The sequence below is a fragment of the Artemia sp. Qi Xiang Cuo genome, chromosome 21, assembly GCF_049724085.1.
Source record: "Artemia sp. Qi Xiang Cuo chromosome 21, ASM4972408v1, whole genome shotgun sequence".
NCBI lineage: Eukaryota > Metazoa > Arthropoda > Branchiopoda > Anostraca > Artemiidae > Artemia > Artemia sp. Qi Xiang Cuo.
This window is the reverse complement of record NC_142814.1, coordinates 4,194,811-4,208,653: the sequence shown is the minus strand read 5'-3', so window position 1 is coordinate 4,208,653 and position 13,843 is coordinate 4,194,811. Positions and strand designations below refer to the sequence as shown.

At 36.1% G+C, this 13,843-nt stretch overlaps 1 protein-coding gene and 1 non-coding gene across 2 annotated transcripts in view; one reads left to right on the top strand and one right to left on the bottom strand.

The window, feature by feature from the left end:
- LOC148939167 (lachesin-like) overlaps window positions 1–13,843 on the bottom strand; it is a 336,515-nt gene that overhangs the window by 134,621 nt on the left and 188,051 nt on the right. The gene's annotated exons all lie outside the window — the stretch shown is intronic.
- TRNAH-GUG (transfer RNA histidin (anticodon GUG)) lies at window positions 8,164–8,235 on the top strand. The gene has a single exon. It is a non-coding gene; the product is annotated as a tRNA-His (tRNA).

The following is a 13,843-nucleotide window of genomic DNA, read 5'->3' as shown; positions in this document are numbered from 1 at the left end:
CCCCCCCCCCCCCGAAAAAAAATCCTGGATACGAATCTGCTGAGGATACACACGTAATGCCATGCTCTTACTTCAGTTTCACTTTCCTGCCTCCAGTGTACATAAATCTAGCTAGCTTGCAGCAAGGGTGTGCGTGTAACTCACACCCCTCCAATTAATTGAACTCATTTACCTGAACCCTCGATCACCTCAACCCCATTCAACTCTACTGATTCAACCTGATCTGTTACAGGGATTGAGTTAAACGGGAGGAGGGCATGGGCGTACAGAAGGGGGGCAGAGGGGCGCAGCTGCCCCCATAGAACTTCAAATTTACCCTAGATATGGTTGAAAAAGCAGTTGAAAAAAGGTAAACGGTTAAAAACCAGCTGATAAAAGGTAGATGGTTGAAAAAGTTGTTAATAAACTGCTAGATTGACAGAATAAATGTCAAACAAAAAGCAATTATCCATAATATCTTGGAAAGATTTAGCTCTAATCCAAGAAGATTGATTAATACTGAAACTTATTGATGATTCATGATTTTTGGCGATTAATTATTAATAAAGATTTCATAGGTATGATAGAACTTGCTGGCAATGTAAGTTTTGTGAACTGCCAATATAACTTCAGCCCCCCACCCTTTATCACAGAATTGGCTGCCCCCCCCTAGAGAAGAAGCTACGTAAACCCATGGAGGAGGGGATAAACCGGGGTTGAGTTGCATAGGGACGGCAACAAGAAGTGTGCATAGATGTAATCTTTGGGTGGGGAGGAAGATTGAGATGCCATTTGGGGAGGGCAGACAGGTAAGTAAGGTTAAAAATGTATGAAATACAGTCAACTACAGCAGGAGGAGAAGGTATGAGATTGCAATGTCCCTCCCCCCCACCTTGGAAAATAAGAAGATATTGTAAAAGATACATAAAAATAAAAAATAAATCTATTTAAGTATTTGTAAAAACGAAGCTCCTTGTAGCTTTCCCCCTCCTTTCCTTGGGAAATTTTCTGGTGGTGCTCTTGGGTATGTGTTCCATAAAGTTACACTGAATTAGGGGGAGTTTAATTAGGATTGGACTGCATATGGTTGAGTTAAACGGGGATTAAGTTACACAAGGGTTGAGTTGAATGGGAGGTTGAACCGGGATTGAATTCAGTGGGATTGAGTTAAACGGGATTGACATAAAGGGGGTTGCCATACACGCATGACTCCATCTTTACCCTACAATTATGGCTAGTGCCACTTTAGCCGCCAGACACTTAATATTCCAATGACTATTTTATCGAGCTTGCTGACAATTCAGTCTTAAGAAAACGGGGCGGGAGCTGTCAACTTCCTAAACTCGTGTCCGCCATGTGACACATACCATTCGTGATGAAAACGCGTTTATACGTTCCATGAAGCATACCGTATAACACAAAGAGGCCCGAATGTGTATCACGCGTGGTGGGTAAAGTCTCCGAGATAAGTACGAAGTGGCGGTGGCTGGACAAACCTTCGCGTAAAATAATGGGATTGAATCTACATTTTGTATATAAATTCTCGTATTGGACTTGCTTAACATCTAAAACAAACCATGGACAGTAAAATTTATTTCCATCATCACACGCAGTATCATAAATAAATTCATTCATCTTTTCTCCGTGTGTAATAACACACGCGAGTTACCTAGCGGCAAAATTCATGTATTTAAGATCTTTCACACAAGCACTTAAAAATTAAGTTAATACCTAAACCCTTAATTTCCTTAAACAACAGATATGGGCATACACACAAGATTTTTACGGGGGGGGGGGTTTGGTTACAATAAAAAAATTGCAAAAAGCCTTATGTTACACTGACTTGAGGGCAACTTAACGTGCCTTTTCGGTATCAAGGGCCATGGGATGCTATGTGAAAGAATTCACTCAGGGAGGATTTACATTACTGAATTACTGAAACAACGTGCAAAAGATCAGAGTAAAATTCAGTATCCAGTCTAGAGGCGAAAGTTAAGAAGGTCATCAGTTGATATTTTGAAAAATCAGTCAAATTTGATTTTTGTTGGTAGGGAAGGGACAAGGGGGGTATTTTAAATTAGTGAATAAAATCTTCTAAAAACCATTTTGATAAACAAGTTCTACTTTTGGAAATGGCGACCTGACTTTTAGAAATTCCATTCATTTCGGAAACTGTGACGGCCGAAGTGTGCTTCGCAATTTATTACGAGGTGAAACTTGAGCGATCAAAATTCATATCATAACTCACTCATCAAACAGTTCGTGGTAACGAAATGTAAGTAAGGAGCGACGCGGCTTAATATTAACCGAAACTCTAAAAAACGAAATTTTTATATCACTAGATACATCAAAAGAACCAGATATTTATGTTGATTTCAAATATATAACTTTCATCAAGTTTAGTCTTACCCATCAAAAGTTATGAGCATGAGAAAATTTACATTTACAAATTTTTTTTACAAAAATACAAGTCATTGAACTTTAATGAAAATCACACCATCAGATTCAGCGTATCAGAGAACCCTGCTACAAAAGTTTCTAGCCCCTATCAGCAAAAATGTGGAATTTTGTATTTTTTGTCAGAAGAAAGATCACGGATGCGTGTTTATTTGTTTTTTTTTTTTCCCCAGGGGTGATCGTATCGACCCAGGGGTCCTAGAATATTGCGAGAGGGCTCATTCGAACGGAAATTAAAATTTCTAGTGCCCTTTTTAAGTGACCCAAAAATGGAGGGCAACTAGGCCCCCTCCCACGCTCATTTTTTTTCCACAAGTCACCCCATCAAAATTTTGAGATAGCCACTTTGTTCAGCATGGTCGAAAATTACAATAAGTATGTCTCTGAGGATGACTTAATCCCCCACAGCCCCCGGGGGAAATTCTGCAAGTTATGAACTTTGCCCAGTGTTTACATATAGTATTGGTTATTGGCAAGATACAGAAGTTTTCAGGGGGATTTTCAGGGGGGGGGTCGTGTTTTAAGTGCGAAGATATTTGCATCAAGGAAGTTTTCTTGGGGGAAGGGACATTACTATGAAGGGGGCGCCGGATTTCCTAGCATTATTTAAAAAAATGATCAGAAATTAAATAAAAAACAATTTTTTCAACTGAAAGTAAGGAGCAACATCAAAGCTTAAAACGAACAGAAATTATTACGTATATGAAGGGGCTCCCTCTCCCTCTTAGTCATTACCTCATTCTTTACGCTAAAGTTTTTTTTTGTATGCCTTCACCAGAGCTATTTATTCAACGGTCTTTGTGATTAAGGGGCGATTCTTAAAAAATTGGAACAAAATTTGAACTTTAGTGTAAAGAGCGAGGTATTGACTAGGGGGTGAATCCTTAATATACGTAATAAAAGCATACGAATATAGAAGTTCGTTACGTAAGTTACGTAAGATCAAAATTTCGAGAAAGCCATTTAGCGAAAAAAAATTAAAATTAATATGCAAATTTTGTTTTAATTATTCATGTACGTTTAGCCAAAACGAAAGCTGCATTAATTCAAAAACGTTCAGAAATTAAATAAAAAAAAAACAAATGTTTTTAACTGAAAGTAAGGGGTGACATTAAAACTTAAAACGAACAGAAATTATCACGTAGGCCTATATAAAGGGCTGTCCCCTCCTCAACGCCTTGCTCTTTGCGCTAAAGTTTGACTCTGTCTCAAAACTTTATTTTTTAAAACAATAAATAACGTTAGCGTAAAGAACGAGGCGTTGAGGAGGGGACAGCCCCTTTCATATACGTAATAATTTCTGTTCGTTTTAAGTTTAAATGTCGCTCCATATCGTTCCTAGGGCTATACGGTACTGGTACATTATTAAATAAAAAAAAACAAGTTTTTTAAACTGAAAGTAAGGAGCGACATTAAAACTTAAAACGAACATAAATTATTCCGTATATGAAAGCGGCTGTCCCCACCGCAAAGCCGCTCTCATTAAGCAAATTTTTTTTTTTATTTTTAAAAAAAAATTTTTTTTAAAGATTAAAACATTATCGTAAAGATCGATGCGTTGAGGCGGGGACAGCCCCGTTAAAAAAAAGAAAAATTTATTTTCGTTTTAAGTTTTAATGTCGCTCCTTACTTTCAGTTTAAAAAACTTGTTTTTTTTATTTAATTTTTGATCATTTTTTAGTTAATGCAGCTTTTATTTGCATAAAAATTTTAATTTTATTTTGATAAATGGATGTCTTTACAAATTAACTTACGTAACTAACTTCTATATTCGTATATTTTTCTTCTGGCAAAAAATACAAAGTTGCAGATTTTTGCAGATATGCAAAAATCTGAAACCTATGTAATAGGGTTTTCTGATACGCTGAATCTGACGGTGTGATTTTCATTAAAATTCTTTCTCTTGTAGGGGCAAAATTCCGTTTTTAAAAGTTTCGATTACTATTGAGCCGTATCGCTTGTTTTTTTATTGTTTTTTTTTTATTACGTATATGTTATTACGTAAATGAGGGGGTTCTCCCCTTAGTCAATACCACGCTCTTTACGTTAAAAGTTAAAAAAAAATTTGATTCACAAACCTCTGAATCACAAAGGCCGTTTAATTAGAATAGATAGCTATTTTGAAAGCACTAAAAAAAACTGTAGCGTAAAGAGCGAGGCGTTGAGGAGGGGACAGCCCCTTTCATATACGGAATAATTTCTGTTCCTTTTTAAGTTTTAATGTCGCTCCTTACTTTCAGTTTAAAAAACTTGTTTTTTTTTATTTAATTTCTAATCGTTTTTTAGTTAATGCAGCTTTTATTTGCATAAAAATTTTAATTTTCTTTTGCTAAATGGATGTCTTTACAAATTAACTTACGTAACTAACTTCTATATTCGTATATTTTTCTTCTGGCAAAAAATACAAAGTTGCAGATTTTTGCAGATATGAGCTTGAAACCTATGTAATAGGGTTTTCTGATACGCTGAATCTGACGGTGTGATTTTCATTAAAATTCTTTCTCTTGTAGGGGCAAAATTCCGTTTTTAAAAGTTTCGATTACTATTGAGCCGTATCGCTTGTTTTTTTATTGTTTTTTTTATTACGTATATGTTATTACGTATATGAGGGGGTTCTGCCCTTAGTCAATACCACGCTCTTTACGTTAAAAGTTAAAAAAAAATTTGATTCACAAACCTCTGAATCAAAAAGGCCTTTTATTTATAATATATTTATATTTTTAAATAAATAAAAAAATCTTTCTCTTAATGCGCGTGTTTTTGACTTGGGGGAGAACCCCCTCACATACGTTATAATTTCTGTTCGTTTTAAGTTCTAATATTCCTTCTTACATTTCAGTTGAAAAAACTTGGTTTTTTTTTTTATTTAATTTCTGATCGTTTTTTAAATAATGCTTGGAAATCCGGCGCCCCCTTCATAGAAATGTCCCTTTCCCCAAAGAAACATCCTCCACGGAAATATTCTCCAGAGTAACTCCCTTCTCTAGCCCCCCCTCCAGAACAAATCCTTCCTGAAAATGGTTGTATACTTCCCAATAACCAATAAATAATGCTGGCCAGTCCGGCGCCCCCTTCAGGGCGCGTTTCCTTCCCCCCTTACCACTTCCTTCTTGACCAGATCCTCCACCATACCCCCCGACCCACCCTTCCCTCCCACTACCAGAAAAAAAACCTCCTGTAAACTTCTGTATACTTCCGAATAACCAATACTATATGTTAACATTGGGTAAAGTTCATATCTTTTAGCCCTCCCTCTGGGTACTTCGGGGGATTAAGTCATCCCAAAAGACATATTTATCATATTTTCGACCATGCTGAACAAAATGGCTATCTCAAAATTTTGATCGGGTGACTTTGGTAAAAAAATAAGCGTGGGAGGGGGCCTAGTTGCCCTCCATTTTTTTGGTCACTTAAAAAGGGGCACTAGAACTTTTAATTTCCGTTCCAATGAGCCCTCCTACGATATTCTAGGACCACTGGGTCGATACGATCACCCCTGGGAAAAAAAAAAACAAACAAACAAACAAACAAATAAACACGCATCCGTGATCTTTCTTCTGGCGAAAAATGTAAAATTCCACATTTTTGTATATAGGAGCTTGAAACCTCTACAGTAGGGTTCTCTGATACGCTGAATATGATGGTGTGATTTTCATTAAGGTTCTATAACTTTTAGGGGTTTTTCCCCCTTTTTTTGAAAATCAGCCAAATTTTCTCAGGCGCGTAACTTTTGATGGGTAGCACTAAACTTGATGAAAGTTATATATTTGAAATCAGCATTGAAATCTGATTCTTTTGATATATCTATTGGTATCAAAAACCCGTTTTCTAGAGTTTCGGTTACCATTGAGCCGGGTCGCTCCTTACTTACAGTTCGTTACCACGAACTGTTTGATAACGACACTTCTAAAGAAGTCATCTTTGGTTAATGCTAATGAAATAAAATAGGATGAATATATAATAGCTTAGAAACACATTTGGGCTGTATATTTGCACATTAGGGGGTGGGGGGGGGGGGGGGGTTAAAGCATAGCACATATTAAATACGTAACCTAACCTAGGTATCTCCCCCCCCCTAAACACCAAAAAAGAACTGTTTAAATATCGTAAACGCAATGAGAACTAGGCTTTGCATTCTATTCCTCAATAGCGGTCTCTTGAAAATAACCCGTCAGGCGGGTTTCGTCTCTCATCAGTATATAGAAGTGTCGTTATTATGCACCAGCACCAAGCTATACCTTGGACCATCAGGGGTAAGGGAGTGGTACATTCAAATTAGAAACCGTGATATTAGAATCTAGAATCACGAATATAGAATCTAGGGGTACTACTTTTATTTGTTTAGCCTGTTTCCTTCGGAAGTGGTCAAGCACTATATATTTACTCAACATTCGTCTGGATGGAGCACAGAGCTAAATCTTGGCATTAGGGGAGGTGGAGGGGGTAGAATACAGCTAACGTGGAACGTGGAAGCGACTCTGAAAGCCTGACTAATAGAAAATTTCTGGGTAAATTTCTAGGTGGCCTTATAATTTAGCTAGGATGAAAGTGAAAATATAATTTTATATCTTTTTTGTGCTCTTTCATAATTCAATAATCGCTTCACTCGCAAATTGCATCTAGAGCCCAAAAAGGGGCCCGGAGGTATTTTACATGAATTTTGAAAGAGCATAAAAATAGTATTAAATGAAATTTTCAGTTTCATCCTAGCTAAATTATATGGCCCACTGCAAATTTACCATGAACTTTACCTCCCCACCCCCAAATGTGCAAATATATCCCCTGAACTGGAATATATTAGAATTGTCAGCGGCAATTTTGAATTGCAAAATTCAATGCCATTTTTGTTGATGGCATTTGAAAAACTTGAAACAGTAAGAAAACAGTTTGAATTGAAAATCAAGTATTTTGCAGGTTTAGGTTATAACTTCTTTGTGTGGTTACAAAAATGAAATACCTTTGGGACCCCTATAAGGGCTCAAGATGTAATTTGTGAAAGAAGTGATTATTGAAATATGAAAGAGCATAAAAAGGCATCAAATGATGTTTTCACTTTCATCCTACATAAATTATAGGGTCACCTAGAAATTTAGCAATTTCTGAATGTAACGGAGTAAATAATTTGATATTAAATTGTTTACTTCAGAAGAGGCAATAAAGTAAATTGTCATTCTTTTTCTATCGGCAGTATCCCTTTCTATTTCCATGGTTAAAAACAATTCTAAGGTGACAATTTTTTAAAATTTTTGAGTTTTTTCCCAATCCTCTCCCCCTAATGCCTAGCTAAATGCACGTTTTTTTCTTGGTAAATATCTACCAAATCATATTATTGACTTACGCATAAAGTGAATATACCACTCGATGCCTTTTTTTATGCTGATTACAAATATAATAATCATTTCTATCGGAAATGGATTCAGCCCCCCTCCTATAGATGCCAATTCAGGGTATATATTTCTGCATTAGGGGGGGTGGAGGCAAATTTTGTTTCTGATGTTAATGGGAGGTAAGTTTAAACTTTGCCCCCACCCCGCCACCCTGATATAGAAAAATATACCCAGAATTGGCATAGATAGGGGGGGGGGCAAAAGTCATTTCCGATAGAAATGATTATGATATTCGTAATCAGCATAAAAAAAGGCATCGTCCATTAATTAACCACTAAAAACACAGTGACCAAAACTCTTGTACTTAAAGAAATTAATTATGTTTCATCTGACTTTACAAGCCGTGATCGTCTAGTGGTTAGGACCCTACGTTGTGGCCGTAGTAACCCAGGTTCGAATCCTGGTCACGGCATTTTTTCAATATTTTCCAAATGCAACTTCTTTTTTCATTGAATAAGAATTTTCATGATGAATGTCTGACTTCAAATAACAAAAAATAGTTTTTAACGACTGTAGACTATAGCAGCAAAAAGAAAAACTAATTTTCTAGAGGAAACCGAACTCATGAACAGAAATTCTTAATTAAAAATAAATAACCAGCGTCTATTTACATGAAAAATATTATTTGTCTTGAAAGCCTTCTTCTGCTTCTTTGATTATTTGGAGACTCTAATACATATTCTCTCACGCAACTACAAATCCAGGGATCTGTAGCAGCTGGGATCAAACCCCTTGCAATTAATACCCAGCAGAAATCTTCCATTGCCCCAAACAGAAATTATATATCAGAAGATAATTCAGACATACAATAGTATACGAACAGCGGACGTCAGGGCCGTATCCATGATTTTTGTTCAGTGGGGATTTTACTAATTTTTGACTTTTGGGGGGGGGGTTTACTAATTTTTGACTCAGTTTTCGACTTATTTTACTGATTTTTACCTAGGTTTTACTAATTTTCGACTTATTTTCGAGTCGGTCAAAAATTTCGGGGGGGAGGGGGTTCAAACCGGGTAACCCCCCCCCTGGATACGGCCTTGGTGGACGTCGTGCCTTCTTGTTTTATTATTTCTACTTGATGCTTAATCATGCCGGATATTGTTTAAATGTGAGTTTTACTTTCTTTTTTCATTTTCTTTAAGTTATGTTTTTAAGCTAGTTTTATTTTCGTTGACAAAGACTTCCAGGTGTGAAGCCGAAATGTCCAGACTTTTATCATTGTTTTTCTGCTAAAAATTTGCTGTTTTTTTTACTGTCTTATTAAAACGAATTTACCCGTTTTCCCGCTTTAATATATTTTTGTTTAAATTGTAAATAGAAAAGCAGTGAAGTCTAAGAAATTGTTCACCAAATGAATTAGTGCCAGGTACGTAAAAAGGACCTTTTTTGGAGAGGATGCAGTTATAAAAAAAACCGTTGTCTGTTTGATAATTTGAATAGGAAGTGCCCTGATAGTTGGGGTAATTTCAGGCACACGTGGTGCTCGAAACCCGGGTGCTTTCCCTGAGTGTGACCCTGTTTGGTTCAATCTTGGAACCAGCTAGAAACTTCTCGAAAACAGCAATTTTTCACGAATGATGAAGATTGGACAAGTAATATTGAAAAATTACGATCGTTTTGTATGGGATTTCTCAAGATTAGAAACATTAATCTTAATCTCAACTGGTAATAAATCCTTATAAATAAGATTTTACTAATACAACAAAACTGGGTATTATTTGCCAGTGATTCGATTTAATACTTCTCCCCCCGCAAGGCTCTATGGCCTGGAATGCAGGGAGAAAGAGCAAAAAAAGACGGATGTAAAAAAGGAAAAAAATAAAATGTCTATACACACAGACACAAAAAATGGAAGTGTCATTCACTGACTAACCGCCGAAGACCAAACTGGAGCAAAATGCCGTGCCGAATAATCGAAACACCTCACAATTCCAGGTTGAACTAAAGACATCAACCCCATCTGTGCGGTAAAGAAAAAGAAATAAACGGAGATCGAAAATGTTTTTATAATCTTTTAAATGTAGCAAACGAATAACACTTTCTAGCCAACTCAGGTAAAGTATTCCAGGCAGACGGACAAGTAGCCAGGGCTGCAGACGGACAAACAGCCAGGCTGAATATTATCATAGTTACCAAGATAATATGTAGAATGGTTAATTTTAAGGGCCTCGGGAACATCAGCGTGTAAATTGAAGAAAACCGATAGACACACATGTAACAATATTAAGTAATTTGAAATCAAGCATCGATTTATTAATAGAAATATTAGCATCAAGGATAAGGTTCTCTGCTTTGTCATGGTCCCTAGAGAGTGGTATCAGAAGGGAAGAAAATGTTGACATCCATATGTGGAGCTATATGTGGAGCTATAAATGACGGAGCTATAAAAAATGTGGAGCTGTAATGACGAAAAAATGTGAACAGAGAAAATGTGGAGCTATAGATGACGCAAGACTGAATTGAACCGTGAAAAAAGTTTTCACAGTCGACAAAGGAAAAATTCAGTAATTTTGCATTTTTGTCAACTGTTATTTTTTTTTAATTTGGAAATGATGTTTTATCTCCTTCTATCTGGTCAATGGTGTAAAGTTTGACGCAATTTGCTTAGTTTGATGCACTGGCACTGCTGCAGCACCAACATTGTCGAATGCAAATAATGTGACTGTCAATGTCATATGGGTCAATGTGTCTATGACTGTCAGTGTGTCAATTGTGACTGTCAATGACTGTCAAAGTTTGATGCACTGGCACTACTGCAGCACCAACACTGTCGAATGCAAATAATGTGACTGTCAATGTCATATGGGTCAATGTTTCTATGACTGTCAGTGTGTCAATTGACAATTTTCATGTCAAATGAAACTTGAAAATTGGGGACACTAATCTAAACGTACAGAAAGAGTTTAAAACCTAAAGAAGCAGAAACTAATCCACAGAATAAGTTGAACTTAAAGTGATCAGAAATTACTATGGACCAATAAGACAACCCAAAACGAACAGAAATTAAAATGAATGATCAAGTCTAATACAATGCACAGAGATACGAACAAACGCTACGATGCGTCGCCAATCCCTAAAGGCTAAAATTTGAGCAATTTTGTTTGCAGTTCTGCAATTTTTTATTTTTTCCCAATTCCCAAGATTTTTTTTTTTGTATTTTTCACATTACTGCATTAAAACAAACAATCATGTTTCAATGTTCAAAAATGCAATTAATTTTCATCATTTTTTACTTTTTTTTAAATCCATTCCCTTCAAAACTAGCCAAAAAATTTATTGAATCACCAATTCAAAAACAAATTGTTTCTGCTGACTAAACAGGTGGCTTCTAAATCTATTATTTGGCGTTCTAAAATTTCTTAGGATAAAGAATTTCGGACGAAATTCTTTTTTGGACGAAATGTAATAGGTGTCTAAGATTGATTGTTTTTTTTTCCTAACAACTTCTGTTTTTCCCTAAGAACTTCTAAAATACTTCTGTTTTTGCAGTTAAGATTTGTTGCTTTTCCTGTAAGATTGATATTTTGAATCTCTCGCTTTTCATGTAATAAAAGAAAAACTCTTCAAATTATCTATTGGTTTCAGAAAAGCACAAATGGCAGTAGGCATTAGGGAGTGGAGGACGGGGAGGGGTTATCCCATATGTAATTCATGTCCAGTTTAAGGTTGACGTGATTATTCCTGTTCGTTTCTGTTAATTATAGGCTTTTTATTCATTCATAATAATATCGTAATTCTTATATAAGCTTTTCATTTTTATCTATGTCGATTCTTAGGCGAAGTAACCTTGATCTGGAAACCAGGCACGGATCCAATAACAAAACCAAAAACACCCCTTAAAATCATTTTGTCCAATAATAACAATCAGAAAAATATTTAAAATCTCTCATAGCTCCAATTTCACCAGCAATTGCTATTAATGGAAGAAAAGACAGTGAAGCATTAACATTACTGAAAAATGTTAAATTCTATATATTATAATTTACGTGTTCTATAACCTTCTTAGTTTAAATGGCATTGAGGGATACAAAAAGAGATGGCATCACTCCAAAAATGTGGAGTCTTTGACAACAAAGATTTAAAGGATCCAACATATTTTTCTGTTTTGAGAATAATAAATGTCCTTAGGACATTAAAGACGGTTGTCAATGATCTTCCAACATACTAAAACCAAACTCCAACATACTTCAAAACATAAACCTTTGAACGTTTTTGTAGGTATGAAAATCAATGATAGAGGCAGTACATATCTCAAAGTCTGTACTGAAGCTAAACTCCGGAAAGGAGATTGCTTTTTGAAAGTTTTGTTAAGATTTACAAAAGACAGCAAAATAATACTGTAACTAGATACTGAAACCACACTACAAATAACGGTACATCTGAAGTTGACCTGTCCGTTGGTAACAAACTTTTGGTTGCAAATAGTAGTCAAATGTGGCTCTCAAGAATGGGCGCTTCGAAAAGCGGATGAAGATTTGCTAGATGTTTTCCAGACAAATTGCTTAAGGATTGTTCTGGGTTCCCGGCTGGGTACCCGACTGACCGTTTTTCAACCAATAGGGTATACGAAAAAGGTGGTTCAATACCGCTCTCTAGGGCTATAATGAAAGAAAGGTTGAGGTGGCTAGGGCACGTTGTGTGGATGAAGGGTGACAGATTGCCGAATATTGTTCTTTTCGGCCAACTGTCTAGGTCTAAAAGGAAAGCAGATCGTCCTAGTCTGGGGCGGGAGAACGTCATAAAGAAAGATTTAAAGGAAATGGAAACTTCATGGAAGGGTGTAAAAAGGGAGGTTTTGAATCGATTGGGATGGAGGAGGAGCGTACGTAGCTGTGTTGGCCTCAGGCGGCTTGGTGCTGCGGTGAGTTGTTAGTAGTAGTAGTAGTAGTAAAAAAGTATGCTGAGGTAGTCTAAAACATTCTCACATATTACTACGTCAGGGAATCACTTATTTCATCTTGATATAGTGAATTTTTTCTCTTCGTATTTTTTTTCTTAGAATAGACTAAAATTCAACAGCTTCATGAAACAAAATTTAAAATTGGTAAATTTTCTAATGTTAAAATACTCACAGTTGTTTCTGCATAATAAATTAAAAACCTTCTGCTTTTAGGTGTATCTGAGTTATTGTTGCCGTAATTGTTTCTTTTAATGCTGCCTTGTACCCCTTGTTAAACAAGTCTGCGCCCCTCTAACGTTTAGTTGTGACATTGAAATATTTTGTATATGACAATATACTTGTAGCAACTTCTCCTTCTTTTTGTTTTGATTAGTATATAGACTCTTTCGCATAATCTCATCAACGGAATCATATTCCTGGCACTGCAGTGGGTTGTTGCAGGTGAGTTTGAGCTACACGACCGAACATGTATCTGTAGGCCTATATAGTATTAAATACATCAAGCACATTTGGTGTAAAATCAAAAGTATTTTCTCCTGGAAAAACGTCTTATTTCATTGAAGGTAGATTCGACGATAACTGCAAAACGAAATTATAGTTGCACAAACCCTGGGCAATTTATTATCCCTATTTAGTTCATGAACGCACAGAAATTCTGATTTTTGGACTATGGTGGAGTCTATACCGGGTCTCAGTTTGGACCTTTAGCTATGTCAGTGAAAACACTCTAAGCTTGGTAGAAAATAGGAGGGGTTTGTACAGGAACTTTTGATTGGTGGATCATATGAGAATAAAAGGAAAGCAGGGAAAGTAGAAAAGGCATTAAAGTTTGAAAGAAGTAGGGGTGAAACTTAGGGCATGAATAAAACTGCCGTGGATCCGGAAAATGTAGCCTTCTGGCATAATAGTAAGCTATTGTACTTCCAGGTTAAGAAGTAGAGAGGAAGTAGTCAGCCTGGACTTGTCATGGTTGTAACAACAGCTTTAAGAAGTAAAGAACGAACCCCTGCTCATAGTAACCAAAAACTTAACAATCATTTGAAAAAAAAGCATTTTGAGTAAAAATTGCCATTTCTAACTGATATAGGAATGGTAACTGTTATGTCGAATAGCCTCAATA